Source organism: Euprymna scolopes, chromosome 44, assembly GCF_053919585.1.
Source record: "Euprymna scolopes isolate OS-2025 chromosome 44, ASM5391958v1, whole genome shotgun sequence".
In the NCBI taxonomy this organism is placed as follows: domain Eukaryota; kingdom Metazoa; phylum Mollusca; class Cephalopoda; order Sepiida; family Sepiolidae; genus Euprymna; species Euprymna scolopes.
Genome location: NC_136525.1, coordinates 55501988 through 55522935, shown reverse-complemented (window position 1 = coordinate 55522935; position 20948 = coordinate 55501988). Strand labels below are relative to the sequence as shown.

Sequence of the window (20948 nt, the reverse complement as noted above, 5' to 3'; positions counted from 1 at the left end):
GATTTGTGAAATTGCAGAAAGGGTTGCAGAACCAGTTTCAGAGTCATTTGTTTTTTCTTTTTAACATTCGAAAAATCACCTTCATTGAGAAAACTTTAAAAGAAGGACTGGAGGTTGAAATTCTAGCAATTTGATTCCTTATAATGAATGAAACAAGAAAGTAATAATTCCCAATTACATTTCGAAATTTTTTGAGATTAGTGATTACTAGCAGTTTATAACTTTATGTGCATATATATATATATATATATATATATATATGATTAGTTGTTTTTGGAAAAAGAATTCCAGCAGAGTGCTCAATTAAAAGGAAAATCCAAATTGTAAGAACGTATTTATATTTTGTGTACAGAAAGTTGTTAATTGAGACAGATCACTTCACACTTCCGGTTATAAGATAGACGAATATTGGCTGAAGAGAGCTTGATAAGGATACCTTAAACAGGCCTTATTATCGGGCTTGAAACCGACGGTACCAATGATCTGTCTCAACTAACAACTTTCTGTACACAAAATATATATATAAGTTTGACTCATGTCCAGGTAACCTACATCTAAAATTTTAAGTGTTTAAACCCAAAATTGACAGAGGAGTTTGGTAGAGTCTGCAAAGGTCAACTCTTTCAGCTTTGACATCTTGGCAGCCAACTTTTCACCACAAAACTGATTAAAAAGCTTGCTGCATGTCTGAATACACTTTATGTAAAATTTCAAATGTTTAGACACAAAATTAGCTGAGTAATTTGGTAGAGATCGCAGGTCAAATATTTTTTTATATTTATAACATTTGTTTTGGGCTCAAATCAAATTAAAAAGTTTGACCCATGTCCAAATAATCAAAATTGGCGAGTTTTCAAAGGTCAAATTGTTGAACTTTGACTCCTTAACAGCCAAATTTCTGGCCGAAAACTGATTAAAAAGATTTTCCCAAATCTCAACATCCCTTACGTCAAATCTCGAGTCTGTAGACTGAAAATTGACAGAGTAGTTTGGTAGGGAAATGTACACACACACACATAAGACAAATTCACTTTTATAGATATATGGATTATATAAGTTTTTGATGGAAAATTCATCTTCGTTTACAAACGTATGCAAAAGTGATGAGAGACTGTTTTTGGATGAAGACTGTGTGTGAAAACCATCACCAAGTAAACTATTCAATTGAAAAAAAAGGGCAACGAATACAATTATATCAATTTCTTTTCGAAAAAGGACAATACTACACACTGAAGTGGAATAACTTAATACCAAAGACAAACACATATGATACCATGACACCTACCCTCACAAAAATCACGCCCCCCCCCCAATCGCTGGAGACAATATTTCTTTTAAATTAAATAATCTGCCTCATTTTTTGGCATAACAGCAACTCCATCCTCGAAAGATTCATTGTCCCCTGGTTATCCCTGCTCCTATGTGTAGCAAGAAAAGATGCATTTGGTGCAGAACTGAACATCAACAGAGAGCGGCAAAATTTGCTTCTATGCCAGTCCTTTCTATGTTCTGGGCCAAACCTACCCCAAACTCCACATGCAATCACCGAGCGTTTGCTCTTCTGGGTATCATGATTAAAACATGCAAACTGACAGATTAATGAATAGCTGTAATCAATGGGGAGGACTTTATACAAAGTAAACAATCCCGAGCACAATCTTTTTTTAAACGGAAATCATTTCAGACAAGACATAAAACCACTTGCTGTAAGGAGCTTAAAAAAAAAAAGAAAAAAAGAGAAGCTATTTCAACAAGGCTCTACATTACGAGTGATTTTTTTTAAAGTGGCGACTAGAAATAATGAAACACTTATCTTTTGGCAATTGTAGTTCTTTCACTGACAATCTTCCAAAGCTCACCAAGTGGAAATATCTTTTCAACCTTTTATATTTTTATATATATATATATATATATATATTAGATAAAACGAACAAAGTTAAATGATTTAAGCAATAAAATATACTCTTTTTTAACGAAGGTTGTTTAAAAAACATCTGAAGAAATTAGAATGTTTATACCTTCAAGTATCAACATAAAATTTGTTGTATATTTAGAATTACACTCATTAAAAAACACAGAAAAATCTTTATTACGTATATACTCGTCATAGCACGAAGATATCATATTCTAAAAATCATGTGGGTATGGCTAGTAACGTTTCTATTTGACTAGTAAACGAAAATATTTAGTTGTCAAAGGTCAACTAAAGATAAGTTTGTCCATAGAGCCCTGTTCAAGGTTAAAAACCAGCCAACAAGAAGTGCGAAATGGATAGATTCTGACCCAGAGAACAGCAAGTCGTCACCCCTTTGTCATGGAATGCGAGGACTAAAAGACAAAATAAGTTATTTGTGGGTTCTATACAGAATTCCATCCCATTTAAACTTTCATTCTAACTAGAAATCACTTTCTATTCGTCAATTTAAAGGTTTTAAAATCATTTTCGAATGTTAAAAGCGGAGACCAAAAAATAGTTTCCGACCACACGCAAGTCATTAAAACACTAACTTTATTTATTATTCCTTTTTCTTGGCGTTTTCACTGCAAGTGAAGTTATTTATTTTTAATAAAATTTTTGAATGATTTGGGAAATTTTAAGACAAACCCTGGAGTAAATATGGTACTACGGTGATTGATGATAGACATTTTTTTAGTTATGGTAACCAACTTAAATGACCATGTGCATAATTTGTTACAAATGCAAAGTTTTTATATTTTATGCAAATAAATATTGCAAAGTGTAGAATCTGTTCTCATACCATACTTCATTTGTTCTGTCTTCAGTTAGTGAATGAGAAATCCTTCTACACCGAGGCAATTTTAATTTTTGTTCCAATCCAGAGTGCTCCATTTTTGGGGAGTTGGGTTTTCCTCCCACATTAAAAACCAACCTGGTGTCTAACTTTGTCCTCGGGGGGGGGGGGCAAATAAATAGGAACTAATTTTATTGAGTAAGCGTTGCCCGGGTGAGAAGCCTTCTAGTTTTTTTTTTTTTTTTTTTTTTTAATAAAATAATGCCAATATTTTACACAATGACATTTAATTTTTTTTACATTAACTTTTTAGCACGACCTTTCCCCTCCCAATACATCTTGTCCTTAAAATGCTATCCGGTTAGATCATAGTCCGGAATTGGTGATCATTTTACATTATGAAACTAGTCTCTTCATATACATTTTTTTTACCGCCAAGTTTTTCGGGGTGTTCACACATAATCGCCACAAAAAAGTAGAATTTCATTTCTTTTTTGGTAACGGAAGTTCATCTACAAATTTACCCTACCTGGCCAGAAATTGGGTAATCATTTGACGTTATGAAAGTCCCCCCCCCCCATCTTCCGTAAATTCCAATATATATATATATATTTTTTTTTCCACCGCTAACTTTTTCAGGGTGCTTACATGTAATCGCTTAAAAAAAAGTAGAATTTTATTTTTTTTTAGGGGTGGGGAGTCATCTACAAAATTACCCCACTTTTCACTATCCCCGAAAAGAAGCAATTCAATAACCACATCCATTTATTACATAACACCGTCATAACAGCAATATTAAAGACAAATATGCGAAAAAGAGATCGATATATATAAAAAGAAAATAAGGAGAAATAATGAATATTTTTAATCTTTGGAAATTCCTTCGAAATTACAAAATATATCAGAATAAAAAAAATAAGTCAGGAATTTTATGAAATCACTGCAAAATGAATCATGAAAGACAAAGAAGAAAAAAAGCAGGAAGTCAGCGTGTTGTCTTCTTACAAAGCTGACATAAGTCGTTTCTTCTTGTATGGAAGCCCAAACAGACAACAAAACTAAAATAGCAGTTAAAACATCTAGAATCAAGCAAAGTGGAGCAACATTTTTTCCCCCCGGCGATCACGCATATTAAATGACTTGAGCCGTTGCTTGATGTCTACGTAGTAAATAGACGGTGCTAGTCAATCTGACAACCCGCCCAATCACGTTCCACGATTTATTGTTTGTTTCACTTTTTTCTTTCTTTCTTTCTTAATCAGCTGCCAACATTCCCCTGCTTTTTATTGAAACTAACCGAGAGCTCTTTTTAGTATCCTCGCTGTTCCCTTAAGTGCAATTGTCTGGATTTCTTTTGCACTTGGTTCAGATATATTAGTCAAGTTCTTCTTCATAAGCTCTGTAGCACTAGGTGTATCAGAAATTGACCTTACGAATGCGTGAAATATATTAAATAATTCGACCCCGTCTTTCAAGCTTATAACTACTCGAAATATTTAATTAAAAAAAAAAAAAAAAAAAAAAAAAAAAACCAACGTGGTTTTTTAAAATAAAGGTTTTAAACTTCGGACTTTACAGGTAAATTTCTAAAAAACACTTTCTTTATTGTTGTTTTAAATTTGAATATATTATTTATTGATCTTTTATCTTCAATTTGTGATATATAAAACTTTGGTGAGTAAATTAATTATTTACTTTTTAATAGACATTTCAAAATGGCGGGGGGGGGGGGCGTGAATTAAAAAAAAAAAAACAACGTTTGTCTAAAATATTATATTCGGTTTATTGGAAAGAGCATAAAATTTCACATTGACCCTGAAAATATCGTGAATCAATAGAAAAATTTTGATAGATTTTTAAAGTTTAAAAATTGAAAAATACTTAACTCGTAAAATTCAATTGATTTCATTACTGTTTTTTAAAAAATAAAAAAAATATTTCTATTACTTTTTATACAACTTTAATAGTTTATTTTGGAAGTATAATCCATAAAGAAAATAAACCCACTCACTTTTAAAAGAGAAATTACGAGTTTTTTATATTTTTATTCGCAGTTTCGTGTTAGGGGTGTAAAAAATTCCCCCAAAACTCTGATACACCTACTTTAGCACCTATAATAACTGGTATGATTGATACCTCTCTAAGATTTCAGTTTTGTCTTAAAGTATAATAAATAAGAATATTCATAAACTGAATATTTCGTAAACTGCCGATTATATCGGTCAATTACGACATTAACTCCCAGCGTATTATAAACACCACAACCTCCCCATGTTAAGAACGGCTTTCGGAATAAACACCCCCCCAACCTCGAAAGCCATTCTTAACATTGGGATGTTGCGGGGGGGGGGTATTCCGAAAATCGTTCTTAACAAGTGGAGGCTGGGGTGTTTATTATACGCTGGGGGCACGTTGTAAAAACTGACCGGAATATCTTCTATTGGTTTCGTATTTAGGCAATTCAGAATCTTAATTCATTGTTGCAAGGGAGACAACTAAAAACCATTTTTCTTTCTTACAATTACTCGAATGTTTTTTTTAAAAAATGTTACAATATAATCGCATTTTACATGTTTTTTTTAATTAATGTCATAAAACTTTGTTACATTACATGGAAAAATAGTGGGATCCTTCTATCGATCCAGTAGATATCTCACTGCTGATGCAATTCTCTATATAAGAGCCAGGTACGTCCTAGGATGGAGTACTGTTGCCACATCTGGGCAGGAGCTGCTAGAAAGGACTTGTCCTGCCTTGATAGAGTTCAAAATAGACTTTGTAGTCTCGTAGGAGATATCCTTTTCTCTTCTCTGCAACCTCTATCTCACAGAAGAGATGTTGCGAGTTTGTTGTATCGTTATTTTCATGGAAAGTGTTCGACTGAGCTTCAATCTATGGCCCGCCTCAGTGAGTGTTTCTTGTGAAAGTTTGGTGAGGCGGCGCCTCACCAAACTTTCACAAGAAACATTCGTCTAGTTGAAAACACTATCAATAATTCCTCCCACTCTTTATTTGTGCCTAAACCTAAACGTAGATTCCATGAACAAAGCTTTTTTTCTTAAAACTGCACGCCTGTGGAATTGTCTTCCGTCTTTCTGCTTTCCAGCTGACTACAATATGGTTGTCTTCAAGTCTAACGTAAACAAGTTCTTGATGAGCCGTCCCACTTGTTAACAAATTTACTGAATTTCCATTACTAACGATTACTATATTGTCCAATTTCTACTGTACACTCTTTAACCCTTATCCTCGAGTGGCCTCTTGGCCTTGATAAGTGGTGATGCCTATGTAAAAAAAAAAAAAAAAAAAAATGTACTTGAAAAATCATTTTTTTTTTTTTAAATAATTTTTAGTAAAACAGAGTTACTCCCCTTGGAACAATGAGTTAAGATTCCGAATTGCCTGTATTTATTATGTAATTTCATTTTATTTAATATATGTGAAAAATTCATATTTTTCGAACTGTTAACATTCATTCTTTTTTTTTTTTTACATATTTTATTTAAGTTATTATATGTGATAAATTCGCAATATTTTACGTTACAATATTCAGAATTTCTAAGAAAATGTAAATAAAAACATTAAAAAATACATCAATAAACATATTTATTATGTTTTAAATTATATGAAATTTCATAAAAGTTAATAAATTAAGATTTAACAGTTAAAAAGACCAGATGAGTGTGAAATTGTTTTTATTAAATATTGTTAAATATTATTTATTTAATAAATATTATTGTTAAATATTATTTATTTAATAATAAATATTATTAAATATTAAAAATAAAATTGAATTTTTTTTTCAAATTTTGAAATAATAAAATATTCATCTTCAGAAAATTGGACAGTTTTTTTTTTGTTTTTTTTTTTTAAATTTTCTTTTATGCCATGATGACGATAAGTCCTGGCATGATTTGAAATGTTTTGACTTAACTCCAAGCATCTCAAATCATGCCAGGACTTACCACCACCACCACGGCATATAAGAGGGGAAAAAAAAACACAAAGAAACTGTCCAATTTCCTGAAGATAAATATTTTATTATCCGAAAATTTTTAAAAAAATATATCAATAAAAAATTTCAATTTTATTTTTAACTAGCGGGAGTAACTTACTCTACGAAAGCTACACATCCAGAAGTCTTCTAATAGATTGCACTCCCAAGGACATTTTCAAATCTAAACTAATGATCTATAAATAATGCAGTCGACAAGCTGGACTGCAACAAATGGGTTGTACTGATGTACAAAAGCGGCATTCACCCTAGGCGGGTTGAACTGGCTTTCTCCAAAGGAGGAAGTTTCATGGGAGTATAAAATTTACAAACAGTTTCCAGTTGTATGCATATCTCCGTCCGAGGAAATAATGACATTTGTTTTTTGCAACTCTTACAGAGAAGATATCGACGTCTTTTTTTTTTTTTTACATGGAGATCACCACTTATCAAGGCCCGGAAGCCACTCGGGGATAAGGGTCCTTTTGTGTACAATAACCAATGGGATAATATCGTAGTAATAGTTGGTATTGGAGATTTGATAAAGTGTCTTACTTAAGGGGGTGATTAATCAGGAATTTGTTTATGTTGAACTTGAAGACGTCCAAGTTGTAGCCAGGTGGGAAACAGGCAAACGGAAGAGAATTCACTTCTCAGTAAAAAGCTATGTTCATGGAATCTACGTTTTGATTTAGGCACAGATCAAGAGTGGGGGAAATTACTGACAGTGGTTTTAGCTAGACGGGTGTTTATCATGAAGGATTGGCGAGATGATACCAGAGATTGGAGCTCGGACGAGCACTTGCCATGGAAATAATAATAAAACAAAGACAGGCTCGCAACGTCTCTTCTGTGGGAGAGAGGTTGCAGGGAAGAGGAGAGAGCATCCCCCACTATGCCACGAAGTCTATTTTGTACTTTGTCGAGGCAGGATAGGCTGTTTTTTGAAACTCCAGCCCAGATGTGGCAGCAGTACTCCATTTTTGGACGTACTTGGCTTTTATACAGATAGAGAATTTCATCAGTAATGAGATATCTTCTGGAGCGGTAGAAGGATCCCACCATTTTCCCAGCGTCCCTGGCAACAGACTTGATGTACGTGTTTCATTTCAGATCAGAAGTAAAGGTCAAACCCAGAAGCTTGTCAAAACATGGAGCCTCCCCAAGACAAGAGCCATCCATTTGAATTGATGCCAGATGGGGATCAGAGCGTTGATGATGTAAAGATAGAAGCTTGGTTTTGGATGCATTAAAGGTGACCAGCCACCTCTTACCCCATTGTACCACGTGCTCAAGATCAGAGGAGAGAGAATTAGAGAGAACTTTGTCATTTACGGCCTTTGATGTGTTGCCATAGATGGTCGTGTCATCAGCATAAATGTCAACAAGTGATTTAAGTATGTGTTTTGGAAGATCATTGATGAAGATCAGCAAGAGAGTTGGGCCCAGGATGGGGACTCCAACATTAATACTGTGGGTCTCTGATTGCTGCCCATCAACTACTACTCTTATGAACCTATCAGAGAGAAATGATTTAATGATAGAGAAAACATTTCCAATTATACCGTAGCTGGAAATCTTGTGAAGTAGGCCCTTATGCCAAACCTTATCGAAGGCCTTTGATATGTCAAGAGCAATTGCCCTAGAAAGGAAGCCTTTGTCGAGAGATTCACTAATCCTATGGGATATAACTGTTAGCACATCAACTGTAGATCTAGCAGAACGGAAACCATATTGCATGTCACTAAGGAGGTTATTTCTGCTGAAGTGGTTGACTACTTCTTTATTTAATATGAATTCCAGTAACTTACTCATGACACACAAGAGACTTATTGGTCTGTACTGAGAGGGATATGACTTATCACCTGAGTTCTTAAATACAGGGCATACTAACAGGGTTATCCAGGGTATTGGAAAGCACTTCTCCTTAAGGCAACACTTTAACAGTTTAGTAAGTATGGGGGCAAGTTCTGGTCGAAGCTTTTTCAACACTATAATTGGAATGCCGTCTGGGCCAGTTGCTTTACTGGAATCAAGGTTCTTGATTAGTTTGGCGACCCTGTGCACAGATATTTGTATGTTGGTAGTGTGTTGTCTGTTGTAGGAGGAAATACATAGAGTTAGCTGCAAAGTTCTTGGCAAATAGTTTGGCCTTGGCTGATGCTGATGAGACGATCTCAGGTCCATTGATGATTGTTGGGATAGAACGCACGCATCTGTTCAGGATTCTGTTTGCTATTTGCCAAGCCACTGCTCAGCTACTTTGGATTTAACAGACTGGGCATATAGCTCTCATGCATTTTTTATTACTCTTTTACAGTGGTTGCTGGCAGTCCTGAAAGCAACTTTAGTCTCAGTACATCTATGACGTTGGTAGCTATGGAAAAAGTGATTTCTGTGCGCAATGGCAGCAGCACATTCTGGGGAGAACCATGGCTGGCTGGTAGGTTTTTGTTAGAATTTTTTGGATGGTATGTATCGGTCTATGCCTACAATTAACCATTCGGTCAGGTCTGATACTATAGAGGACACATCCTTTTTAAACATGGAATGCAGAGGTAGATCAGATATGAATGTACGGAAGCTATCCCAGTCAGCCATAGAGTATCGATATACAGTACGGTGGAGAGGTACGTCTAAAGACTTATTACATTTCATTTTTATCTTAACTGATACAACTGTGTGGTCGGAGGATCCCAGGGGAGATAGAACGGAACATGAACATAGCTCAGGGGAAGTGGATAGAAAAAGGTCTAGAAGGCTTGCATATTGACCAGTAGTATCGAGCACACGGGTGGGTTTGTAAACACTCTGAGTGAGGTCATAGGCAATGGCAAAATCATGACAGAACCTCCCCTCATCATGTCTTATTTGAGTGGGTCACCCATTCCATATTATGGACATTGAAGTCACCACAAATGTGTATGGTAGCCGAAGGATGAGCAGACAAGATGAGGTCAATTTTCTCAGATATACTTTTAAGGACAGTAACCCGGCTGTTGTGGGGGCGATAGAGGACAAATATGAATGTGGTGGTGTAACCAAGTGCAACCCGGAAGCACATATAAGGTAAATTAGGGTCTTCTCTGAAGATATCTCTACCACACGGGAAGCCATCTTTAATGTAGGCACATATTCCATGTCTATCTTGGGGGGGGGGTCAGATTTAGATGTTAAGTTAGAGTATCCTTTTATTATGAACTCATCTAGGGAAGTGGTCGGCTCTATGCCCGTTTTGCTTAGAAAGAGTAAGTCCAGTTTCGTCTCCTGTAATTGGGTTTCAACATCTGGAAGGTTGGAATGTAGACCCCTGATGTTGGAGAAGGAGACATGGTAGTAGGGGTCTTACTACATACAATGCCTGGTATTCTCCATCTGATACTGACCAGGCTTAACGTTGCTTAACTTTGGTGATCTAACAAGAATCGGTGTGTTAATGTGATTATGTTGTATATATTGGGTCCTGCTCAACTGGCTATCCACAGGGACAAAGCGCTTCCAAGTCACCATAGTGAAATAGGGAATAGCAAGCTCATTAGAGAGTACAACTGCAGAAAAAGAGCATAATACCAAATATATTCGGCTCGTGTCAATTCCGCAACTTCAGTTATGTGGAAAATCACATCAATTTAAGAGATAAAAATAAAATAAAATTAATTTTTACGTTTCCTAATATTTTAGATGACGATTGATAATTTAAATATTAATTTACTTGTCCGTACGTTCCCTGTCACAAAAAAAAAAAAAAAATCATTGCAAACATTAATTAATGAGAAACGAATTACCTCCCTTTATAGCCGTTCTTTAGCAGTTAAAAATCATTAAAACCATTTCCTCTCCAACATTTAAAAATATATATATCATTGCAAACATTAATGAGAAACGAATTACCTCCCTTTATAGTCGCTCTTTATCAGCTAAATCATTAAAACCATTTCCTCTCCAAAATTTAAAAAAAATAAAAAATGGCTGTTTACAGTTTCAAATTGGCTTTTTTATTTTATAATTTGGAAAAAAAAAAAAAAAAAAGTCATGTAAAGAGAAGACTAATCTTTTTTAATTATAGTTTTTAAAATTAAAATAAAAATGTGCAAGTGATTTAACATCTGTTTATTTATAATTTATATAAAAAATTATTCAGAAAAAAAAAAAACTGTTGAATTTTCATAGAAAAAAATTTATTTTTAAATCCATTCTTTTTAGCTTTAAAAAGGTTAAAAAAAGAATTTGCTAAGAAATTGTTTTAAATTCGTCGTTATTTGACATTTCTGAATTTTTGAGATGAGGATTGGTTATTCGTATTATTTGGATTATTCGGACTACTGTTCTCATCTTGAGTGTGATTTTCACATTTCAGTCGATGTAACCTCCAACCATCTTCAGGAATATCTTAACGAATCCTAGAATGTTACTGCACTAGAAATTCCATCCAAATTCCCGCATTCGACAAGATAAAGGTCGGAGGGGGGGGGTTACATCGACTGAAAAAGGTCAGGGGGGGGGTTACATCAACCGAAAAAGGTAAGGGGGGGGGTTACATCAACCGAAAAAGGTAAGGGGGGGGGGGTTACATCAACCGAAAAAGGTAGGGGGGGGTTACATCAACCGAAAAAGGTAGGGGGGGGGGTTACATCAACCGAAAAAAGTTAGAAACCGGCGTGAAAACAACAAATATATTCTATTAAAAAAATTTTTCTTCAAAATCTTTGGATTCGGCATTAAATAACCCGAAAAGGGTTGATATGCCGTAAAACAAAAACCAACCAACCAAACAAACAAAGGTGTCACCACATATCAAAGCCCAGAGGCCACTCGAGGATAAAGATTAATGTGTGTATTTGTGGCCATTGAGACAGTTACACAACAATCATTTGCAGAAGTAATTTGGTATAATTAGATCATTTACGAGGATGGCTAAGCAAAAACTTGTTTACATTGGACTTGAAAATAATGATATTGTAGTCAGCTAGAATGTAGACTAGAGGAATAGAGTTCCACAGGCGGACAGTTCTCGGGAAGAAGCTTTGTTTATGGAATTCATGTTTACGTTTAGGCAGCGATAGAGAGTGGGGGAATTTATTGATAGCGGTTTTGGTTAGACAAGTATTTTTTGTGAAGGATTGGCGAGAGCGGACCATAGATTAGAGCTCAGTCGAAAGTTATGTAGCCTGAATAATCCAAATTCTTCCTTTTCAATTGTTCGTTTCTTCATATGAACACACAATTATGCGTTTCTCAAGATTTTACCTTTAAAAACATTTGGAAAATCTTAAAATTAACTTTTGCGTATTGCCAACCGAGATGGAGGTATATGTTTAGTTTTGCTAATTATCAGTGACTAGCGAGGGGTACCCGGCGTTGCCCGGGTGTTTGGAGGTGTGTGTGGTTTTGGGTAAATAAAAAGAAAAATCGTTGGTTGTAAAAAAAAAAAAAAAATGATGCCTTGACGCGCAGTTGGAAAATAGTAAAGTGTGAAAAAAAAAACCAACAGATGCCCGTTTTTGACAAGTTATTGACGTGAACTTTTAGTGCGGGACAGTGTTTTATTTAACGCGAGTCTGTTTTTTTATGCGAAAAAGCTTAATGCACATGCGGCGATGGTACGCGATAGCTATTCAGCAGTTAACATTTTCTGCAGGACAGTTTTTAATGAGGTCAATAAACAGGTTTGTTAGTTTTTAACTAACTTTGGAAAAAAACAGTTCCCTGTTTATACGGGGGAATGTCTTGTCTCGAAATGAAAGCAACCGTCTGATATGACGAAGCCGACATTGACCAAACGTTACATAGCTTTCTAGAGACCACTGGCCGTGGGCCAGTATTTCGAATCGAGTTTCGCTTTTTTTTATACCGAAAAACGAATGCAACACATGCAGATCCGAAAATGTCGAATAATTAACGTTTCAAATTAAATAGAGAGGCGACCACCGTTGTTAAGTCTAGATATTATCATTTAGACGTGATATAAAAAGTTTTAAAAATGAGCCACGGCCTCGAGAATCCGCCGGAAAAAAGCCTTTTGAAGACATACACAAAAAGCGAACACACACACACACATACATTTTCGCTTTTATATATATAGATGGGATGATTCCAATATCATTCCAGATTCCGATTCTTTATAAATCATTAAATATTTAACTATCAAGTTCTTTTGACACGATTACCATAAAAACACATGTTAAATGTGCAGATATTTTCTCAATTATAAAAATACATTTGTGGGGATTGATCTATACATTCTAGTTTTACTGGTAGTTTAAAAAAAAAAAAAAAGAAAAAAAAAAATCAATAAATATTTATTTTATCATTATTATACCAGCAAAGAAAGATTTTGCTTTAAACAAAATCAAATAAAAAAGCCAATTGAAATAATCATTTTTGGCACTGAAAAATAGGCACAAATTTTTCCAATACCTTCAAAAGTTCTAATTTTTCCGATCCCAATCAATCGTCCCAACACTACTAATGATAAATGAATGGAGACATCACCTGTAACAACATTTTTATTAACTACTACACTTAGATGTAGGGGAGGGAACCACTCTGTTGCAATATTTTTTTATATAATATTAGGGCATGATTAAAGAAAATTGGAAGGTTCTACTTATAGATACTGGTGATAGGAACTGACCAATCAAATGGAGCCATGTTTTGCTAGCAACCAATCAGAAACCGGAACTGCTCTATAAAAACATTGGATCTTTTAGAATTTCCAAACATAATTTTTTGTATAAAATAAAATATGCATCAAGTGCGTTTGAAAGCCAAATCACAACGTAATATTATGAAAATAAACAAATATTTTACTTGTTTGAAATTTATCACAAATATATTTCGGAGCTAGACTCCATCTTCAGTGTGTGGTTTTTTTTTTTTTTTTCATTTTCTTCTTCCTTGCCATGTTGTAAATTTGGAGAAAGAAGTCTGTTTGTATAGAGCCGCACGTTGTATCTGCCGGTTGCATTTTGAAACGTTTGAACTGTGCATAGGTAACACGAGATTAATGTCAAGAATGAGAATTCATATAGAAACATTGTTTTAATTTGAATAAAATAAAATACACATCAAGTGCGCTTGAAACCAAATCGCATTTACGTTGTGATTTGGTTTCAAGCGCACTTGATGCATATTTTATTCAAATTAAAACGTTTCTATTGAACTCTCATTCTTGATGATAATTTTTTTTGACCACACGATAAAGATCCTTGCTCTTTTGTCTGCAAACTTTTAAAGTTCCAAACTTATACAGATCAGCTACCCACCGAAAACTTTTTCTTCTCAAAGACTTATACAGACTAGCTACCCATCGGAAACTCTTTTGAAATTAAACATGGCTTTCAATTCAAAACACGCAGCATCCAAGATAAATGCAGACTAACTGTAATATATATAAATACCTCCTCTCCTCTGTGTTAAAAGAACTGTAATATATAGAAATGTCTTCTCTCCCTCATTATCACTGTTGTAATGTCTGTATTACACGAGTCCCGTTATATATGTGCCTCAATATGAACTCCTCGCCATCTTTAAATATGAAACCCCCTGCTACACAACACTAAAGCCTGATCTTCACAGATGGTGAATTTCAAAAATGCAATCTAAATGCAAGTACTCTTTAGAAGAACAATATGCAATAAAATTCTGTTCTAAACTTGGGGAAAAAATGCCACAGAAACATATGGAATGCTTTATACTGCTTTTGAACCATCTTGCATGAATCGAGCATCAGTTTTTAAGTGGCAAAAGAGATTCAACAAAAGCAGGAAGTCTGTGAGAGGTGTGGCAAGAATAAGAAGTCAGAACACCAGAGTTGATTGGCCAAATAAAGAATTTCATGGACAAGGACCATAGTATGTCTACAGAAAAAATGAGTGCACAGTTTAATGTCAATGTGGAACTATACACACAATTATTTGTGAGGAACTGAAGATGCGGAAGATTTGTACAAAGTTTGTCCCAAGGGTGCTCAGAGAAGATCAGAAATGCCCATGATGTTGTCACGAACATCAAGACAGTTCCTCACCCTTCCTAATCCAGACCTTGCTCCCTGTGACTTTTGGTTATTCCATAAGATTAAGGAAAACCTTAGAGGCAATGGAGATGAAAGAGGCTGTGACAAGGGTCATGGACACACTCACATAAGAGGACTTCCATGGAGCCTTCCAGAAGTTGTTGGAGCAGTACAAGTGCATTGCAGCCGGAGGAGATTACTTCAAAGGGGACTAGAGTTTCATGGGTGTACTATTAATAAAAGTACCCATACAAAAAAAATCTGGAAACTTATTGAAGGCACCTCATAGTTATGAGCAGCCATTCCTGGGACCAGTGGCAAACACTGTAGACAGGAGATAAGTTTGACGTCGGCTCCGATTGCGTGTAACCATGTTTTTAGCAGGTCTTCCGGGCATCTTCAATCTCTGAGTGGTTCTGGAGCTATTGCTTCCTGGGTGAACTATTGTGTTGCGGCACACAGTTTGGTCGAACCAACAAAGTTTTCTTTTTAAAAGAACTTTGGTTAAAAGGGACGATTCTGAATCACATCCAGATTTGTGTATTGGAAGACAACTCATAGACTCAATTTTCATCAGTTTTCACACGGAGATGTAGGGGAGGACACAATGCCTTTCCCTGACTTGCATTTTATGTTGAGTGTTTAATACGCGGGCATCAAGACTAATCTTTTGAGTTTTTGATATCATCCAAACAAAGATTAAACCTGCTTTACGATCCAATTTAAAAAACAAAACAAAAAAACTTGAAATATTTTGCATCGGTATTAAAGTGGTGAATGTTGTCATCGTCCCAGGCAGATTGAACTGGTTTCCTCTGACGGAGGAAATGTCAAGGAAATATTAAATTCACATGCAGTTCAGGGTTGCCTGTAATGTTTGGTACATTAAATAAAAACACTAAAAACTTATTACATTGGGTAGAAAAGTAACTCATCTTGCCTCCGATAACATTTATTGGTAAATTTTTATGACGTGCCCCAGCGTATTATAAACACCCCAACCTCCCCATGTTAAGAACGGCTTTCGGAATACCCCCCCAACCTTGAAAACCGTTCTTAACATGGGGAGGTTTATTAAGAAAGCCGTTCTTAACATGGGTGGTTGGGGGTGTTTATACTACGCTGCTGGGACAGGTCGTAAAAAAATCTTTGGTACTGGTAGCGGTTTTAGTTCCATGCCGAAGACCATAAAAAAAAAAACTGAGTTCTCCCTCTCCCTACGCATGTTTTAGTTGCCATAGTAACTAAACGATTATGAATTTTTATCGACTTTTTTTATAAGTTTTACTGTTTATGAATATTGAAATAAATGAAATTACTACACATTTATTAGTAATAATTTTTTTTTTATATTTACATTTTTTTTTAAATGAAAAGAAAAAGTCGGGTACTGGTCGCGGTAAGAGTTCCCTGCCGAACACCCTCCAAAAACAATGATGTCTCCCGTTTCTCGCGCAGCCGCAAAGGACATGTTTTAGTTGCCATAGTAACAACACTTTTTATCGACATTGTTTTACTGTTTAAAGACATTACTACACATTTATTAATAATATCTCACTTTTAATCACTTTTATCGACTTTTTAAAACTTTTTTTTTTTACTCTTTTTTAATGACAACGTTAATGTTTATGAATATTGAAATAAAACATTACTACACATTTATTAATATCTTTTTTTTTCTTTACTGTTTATGTGTCAATTTTATCGACTTTTTTTTTTACTGTTTATGTGTCAATTTTATCGACTTTTTCTTTTATATTGAATATTGAAATAGAAGACATTACTACACATTAATAATATCTTCTTTTTTTTTTTACTGTTTTACTGTTTGTGTCACTTTTATCGACTTTTTCTTTTATGAAACTTATCGGCGGTTCTTGAAATTTACTTACCACAAAACTTGTCGGCGGTTCTTGAAATTTACTTACCACAAAATGATGATAGAATAATAAATTTACTTACGTTTTGCCATAGTAACAACACTTTTTATCGACATTGTTTTACTGTTTAAAGACATTAGAAATACGATTTAAAATATAGCGCGGATCATAAGTGCACTGGCACCCATTTTCTTATTAATAAATGTTTAGTAATTATTTTTCTTTTAATATTCATAAACAGTAAAAACGTCGTCATTTAAAAAGAAAATGCTATTTAAAAAAGAAAATAACATTGATTAAACGTAAGTAAATTTATTATTCTATCATCATTTTGTGGTAAGTAAATTTCAAGAACCGCCGACAAGTTTTGTGGTAAGTAAATTTCAAGAATCGCCGATAAGTTTCATAAAAGAAAAAGTCGATAAAAGTGACACAAACAGTAAAAAAAAAAAAAAAAAAAAAGATATTAATAAATGTGTAGTAATGTCTTTTATTTCAATATTCAATATAAGAAAAGAAAAAGTCGATAAAATTGACACATAAACAGTAAAAAAAAAAGATATTAATAAATGTGTAGTAATGATTTCAATATTCATAAACATTAACGTTGTCATTTAAAAAGAGTAAAAAAAAAGTTTTAAAAAGTCGATAAAAGTGATTAAAAGTGAGATATTATTAATAAATGTGTAGTAATGTCTTTAAACAGTAAAACAATGTCGATAAAAAGTGTTGTTACTATGGCAACTAAAACATGTGCTTTGCGGCTGCGCGAGAAACGGGAGACATCATTGTTTTTGGAGGGTGTTCGGCAGGGAACTCTTACCGCGACCAGTACCAAAAGTCGATAAAAGTGAGACATAAAACAGTAAAACGTCGTCATTTAAAAAGAAAATGCTATTAAAAAACCAAAAAGCCGATAAAAGTGAGAAAACATGTTCTTTGCGCATGCGTAGGGAGAGGGAGAACTCAGTTTTTTTATGGTGTTCGGCATGGAACTAAAACCGCTACCAGTACCAAATTTTTTTTTAAATACCCATATATATATATGAGTCCATCTATGAATTCTGATGATGCTAGTTGGATTTTTCCTCTCTTTGAGGATTTTCCTCTAGTTGAAACAATTTGTAAACTCATTCTGGACTCACAGTAATAAATTTCCTATATATATATATATATATATATATTTGTTTTTTTGACAACTTTTTCGTACGTCTGTGGATAGTAATACAAAACCCTCATTTTTTTTTTTTTTGTAATTTTGTTTTTTTTTTAAGTTTAATTAAGAAAGAAGAAAAAAGCATGGGTCAATTATTTAGAAAAAATTACGTTAAAAAAATATATCGTCAACAAAGACAGGAAAGAAAAATTTAACTAATCAACAATACAGAAGAAAAAAAAAAACTTTGTACACCATTTTTTTGTTTTTTTAGTTTCAAATATATTTAAAAAAATATGGGTGAAAATAACGTACAAAAACATAAATGTTTAACAAAGACAATAATAATAAATAAATAAAATCATTTAGAAATTGAAATGAATGGCTCTCGTCTTCAGGAGGCCTCAAGTTTTGACAAGCTTCTGGGCTTGACCATTACTCCTGATCTTAAATGGAACACGTATATCAAATCTGTTGCCAAGGCCGCTGGAAAAATGGTGGGATCTTTCTATCGATCCAGTAGATATCTCACTGCTCTACCTATATAAGAGCCAGGTACGTCCAAGGATGGAATACTGTTGCCACATCTGGGCAGGAGCTGCTAGAAAGGACTTGTCCTGCCTTGATAGAGTTCAAAATAGACTTCGTAGCCTCGTAGGAGATGTCCTTTTCTCCTCCTTGCAACCTCTATCTCACAGAAGAGATGTTGCGAGTTTGTCTCTGATGTATCGTTATTTTCATGGAAAGTGTTCGACTGAGCTTCAATCTATGGTCCCCCCTCGCCAAACTTTCACAAGAAACACTCGTCTAGCTGTAAACACTATCAATAATTTCCCCCACTCTTTATCTGTGCCTAAACCTAAACGTAGATTCCATGAACAAAGCTTCTTTCTTAGAACTGCACGCCTGTGGAATTGTCTTCCGTTTTCCTGCTTTCCGGCTGACTACAATATGGTTGTGTTCAAGTCTAAAGTAAATAAGTTCTTGATGAGCCGTTCCATATAAGTTATTAAATTTACCAAATTTTCATTACTAATGATTACTATATTGACCAATTTCTACTGTACACTCTTTAATCCTTATCCTTGAGTGGCCTCTGGGCCTTGATAATGTGGTGACGCCTTTGTAAAAAAAAAAAAAAAAAAAAAAATCAACAAACACGAGAAAGAAAGAAAGAAACATTAAAAAAGTTTTGGGTGCTTATGCTTATGTATTTTTTGTACCGCGCTATTTTTAAATAATTTGGGTTTGTATTACTGTACACATAGATTCGAAAAAGTTGTCCAAAAAGAAATATATAACAAATAAATGTTATCAAAGGCAAGATAAGTTACTTTTCTACCAAACTGGATATATTTTTCGTGTTTTTATTCAATGTAACATATTTATTCAGCTCGAAAAACATACAATGTTTACCGATGTATTCGAAAATTCAAGATGGCGTCTGATTCTCTATTTAACACGGTAAGTTTGGGAAAAGGTGTTATAAATAAAAAACTATACAAAGTACTATTAAAAACCCGCCGAATATATGTCAACCTATATCACATTGTCACGGTAACATATATTGAGCGAGTTTTTAACAGTATTTTATCTGGGGTTTTATTTATAACACCTTTTCCCAAACTTACCGTGTTAAAGAGAGAATCAGACGCAACCTTGAATTTTCCAATACATCGGTAAACACTATGTTTTTCGAGCTAAATAAACATGTTATATTGAATAAAAACAAGAAAAATATATCCAGTTTGGTAGAAAAGTAACTTATCTTGATTTTAATAACATTTATTTGTTATATATATTTTTTTGACAACTTTTTCGAATCTATGTGTACAGTATACAGTAATACAAACCCACGTTATTATTTAAGCGAGGTACCAAAAATACATAACTTCCGAGTTTTGTTACACATTTGGGCTTCCATACTTAAAAATTGCTCACGTTAACCTTCTCAGATTTGGCACAAAAAAATGCCGGTTTTTTCTGTACGAAAAAAAAAAACGAAACAAATCTATTGGTTAGGAAATAAAAAAAAAAAATGTGCATGGATATTTTCAATCAAAACTTTTTTTCAACAAATTAGACTTTTAATTATTTTTAAATGTTTTTTTTTTATTATTAAATAAATGTTTTGGTTTCCTTGCCACTATTAACGTAACACGTCTAACGATCGAGACGCACGTGTTTGCCGAGACGATTCGTTTTCTTTGTTGTTTTTTTTTTTTTTAATCAAAATACAATTAAAAATTTTTATATAATCAACGGATTTTATTTAATCTTTTTATTTAATGTTTAAACCCGATTTAAATTTATATAAAATTATTTCTAAAAACAGCATCTTAGGAAATAACTTGCATTTACGAACAAGGAAGTATACGTTTTCCTCACTGCTACTAGAGTGTGATACGGTTTCATAATAGGCTAATTCTATATATAAAAAAATATAGAGATAAATAAAATTATTTTTTAAAGTCTAATTAATAGGATTATAAAATTTAAAATATCTTTAAAATTATAAAGTATTTATTTACGACATAAAACAGAATTAATTTAAAAATCGTTCCACGTTTTCAGGGACAAAAAACTAGCAGAGCGGCAAGGTTTGATGTCCGTGTTTATAAACAAAAAATGCGCGCTTAAATTATTTTACGATTATAAAAGGAGTAAATAAGACATTAAATTAAAGTTTAAATTTCAATCGGGTTCACTTTACGTGGTTTAAAAATTCTGAAGATATTTTAAAAAACAATTATAACTTACTTTTAAAGTCGCAATTCAAGTAACAGTTTGAAAGCATTGACTTCGAATCAAGATGGCGTCGTCATATGAGTGCTGCCACCTGGCGACAAACAAAGGGCAATAATTTTTAAAAATTCGGTTCTTATTTAGAATTCAACCTCATAATAATAAAAAGAGAGAAAAAAATACTTGTCAAGGAAAGAATATGTCATATTCCAAAAATCACATAAATTGATCAAGTAATTCTTTTTAGTGCTAGTGCACTTATTGTTCCGCGCTTTTTTTTAAATTGTATTTTCAAGTTTAATAAAAGTTTTATAATATCTGTTTTTATTAAATTGTAAGGTTAAAGTACAGAATAGGTACAAAACACACTCCTCTCCCCATGTTAAGAATGGCTTTCTAAATAATA

At 33.7% G+C, this 20948-nt stretch overlaps 1 protein-coding gene across 1 annotated transcript in view; it reads right to left on the bottom strand.

The window, feature by feature from the left end:
* The window catches only part of LOC145268854 (ATP-dependent RNA helicase A-like), a 250342-nt gene extending 229684 nt beyond the window's left edge, over positions 1-20658 (bottom strand). Inside the window, exon 1 of the mRNA XM_080124531.1 lies at positions 20558-20658. The gene's annotated coding sequence lies outside the window, so the exon portion shown is untranslated. The remainder of the gene's footprint in view (positions 1-20557) is intronic.
* Positions 20659-20948: the final 290 nt, after the last annotated feature.